Raw genomic sequence first — 2934 nt, forward strand, 5'->3', positions numbered from 1 at the left:
ACTACCATGTTACTAAGTTAACAACTACAGTGATTCTCTTAACAATTGTGATAAGAAACATCATAAAATGGGGCAAAACTCACTTAAAAATGTCTCACTTAGCAACAGTTGAGCCAAATTTTGGGCTCAATTGTTGCTGTAAGTTAAGGACTATCTGTACTGTTGTGTTACATGCATTCTTGCATCTGTATGTAAAGGAAGTCTCAACATTGACAAAGACATTTTATATCAATGGTAGAGCAGAACTTCTGCTTTTGTAGAAATATACACAAGAAATTTTAGTCCAGTAAGATGATGCAGAAAGATGCATCTTTACAAAGCTTTGTACATGGCTACCCAGTGACTAAGTAAATTAAAAACTCATAAAAATGCCTATTAAAATTAAATGCAATATTAAGGCACACATTCAGTATCAAGCAGTGTTTATGTTTGTGTTATACAATCAGGTACAGAAATACATATGGAATTTTTAAACGGAAAAACAAACACCAGAAATTATCAAAGTAACGCAATCTGTTTAAAGTCATTGCTTTGTGATCTTTTCTGCACAGCTCTGAATTAAATTCAGTCTTGGCAGCATTCATTTCTTCTCATTTACTTGTTACATGTTAGCGATGCTTCTTTCTTCAGGTTATGAGATGCACAACCATGAAAAATATTGTTTTGTAAGTATCCAAAAGAGAGTAATGTTCATAAACATGCATTTTCTTCCGCCTGAATTATTTGAATCACTGAATCATTCAAGATAGAAAAGAATTTTACTTTGGGGGATAGACAGCTCTTAATTAACATCTTTATAATTGGCATATCTATTTATATATTTATTTTAGCAAAACCTTTATGCACCTGACTATGATCTCCCTCTAAAAAGAAAGGCCATTTTCTTAATGCTTCCAGAAGACAGCGTCAACAACCTGCTCCGAAGGTGTTTATTGAGACATTCTCAGGATCAAATTCAAACATACGTGGAACTTTAAGCTGATGCAATATCAAGCATTAGAGAAAAACCTTATAGGACACAGATTTCAAAAGATTAAAGTAGAGTGTCTTCTTCTGCTCCCATTTATTGGATACTGATGGTTAATTGGGTATAATAATGAAGTAACCTTGAGTACCTAACACATTCACAGAATCCTTGAGCAAAATGGGATATGATCAATCTGAAGAGAAACAAGAGAATGGGATATATTGAAGAAAATACCTGCTGTCACTTTTTTCTTTTTTTTAAAAAAAGGTGTCCAGCATACCAAAGCTGCTTTACCTCACCCTAAATTCTAGCACAGCTAGTCATTGTGCTTAACAGCTTTTTCTGACAAGCTTCCTTCCCGATCACATGGATATATCAGTGAGATAAACATCTAAATATATCTGCAAGACATATCCACCTGATATACAATCAGTTTGGTCTAGTAGTGGTTAAGGCACCAGGCTATAAACTGGGAGATCTTAAGTTCCAGTCCCACTTTAGACATAAAAGTTGGCTGGGTGACCTTGATCTAGTGACTGTCTCTCTCAGTCCAATTCTCTTGGTTTTTGTGGTGGTGAAAATAGTGAAGGAAGAAATATTCAATATGTTTTCCACCTTGAGTTATTTATAAAGACAATAAGGGCAGGATTAAAAGAATCTAAAAAATTAGTTTTTTGTCAATCATCAAATATGCATCAGTTAGTAATGCACCTATACCACGGGTAGGCAACTGTGCTGGTTGTGCGGCTCAGGAATTCTGGGAGTTGAAGTCCATGAGTCATAAAAGAGCCAAGGTTGCCTACTCCTGACCTATACCATGATTAAAGTGGGGTAGGAATCCCTATGTGCTGAAATTAAAGAGAAAGACACATCTGATTAGGAAATTCACAATAGTAAGGCACCCAATGGGGTATACAACAGAATGTTTGCATAGCTGGTTCACTGCTCCCAGCTCCAAACAGGCTTGTGGCTGCAAGTACCACAGCATTTGTTTCAATGTATATTCCCCACAGGGTGGCTGCTTACTCTCTTGTGATCTCTTCTTCTTCAGTTTCTCCATTCCACAATGGAAGACCACTACTGCAGGATGCTGCAAAAGTCGTAAATGCAGGCATTGGTTTTAAAGATATTATATATATAAAATGCTTGATAGGATGAATTCTCCAATATAATTGTCCTTTTCATTTAGTTCATCACAGAATGTACAGGAATGTATCCTGTGCCTTTGTCAAACACACTTAGAAGTAGTAGTAACTGGTAGGTCTGAATGAAAGCAACTATATATCAGCTCATTACTTATTCTAGTCCTCCTCTAAAATATGCATATGAAGCATGATTGCTTCATCACCTTCTTTGCAATTATAGTAAATAACCAAATTCACTGCCCATAATTTGTATTTCTGACATTGTACAGTTTATGTAAGTATCAAGTACCAGAAAAAAATAGTTTGAAATCAACTGTAATCATAAACCAGGGAGATAAATAGTTAGCATGGATCCAAGTTACAGAATTGTTTAAATAAATAAGCAAATTATCTGCTATGCATAAAACTATTGACAGAAGCAGAATAAAATTAATACTATTAGTTTTAAATTACTTTCCTCAAAATCCAAAAATACATCTATACAAACTAATTTTATGCAAGAGTTACTCTACAGAAAGTTCTCAACTTACAATTACAAATGGCTTAAGCAATTTAATAAACTTGTATAAGAAAAAACCCCAATATTTTAAGCATAACACAAATGCATTAGAGCAAGATGAATTATATATCAATCTTATTCAATTTCTGTTTTAATTTTTAAAAACAATTCTCATTCAAACTTCTTCCAGTAAGAATGCCATTAAAGTATTTTGTCTATGAATCAGATTTTCTTACTCCTTTCAGCAACAAAATAAACTGAACTTCAATTAGTTGAGTACTAATGACCCATACAAAATTGAAATATTTTCTCAGTTTGGGAAT

The sequence above is a fragment of the Vipera ursinii genome, assembly GCF_947247035.1.
Source record: "Vipera ursinii genome assembly, chromosome: 3".
Taxonomy (NCBI): Eukaryota; Metazoa; Chordata; class Lepidosauria; order Squamata; family Viperidae; genus Vipera; species Vipera ursinii.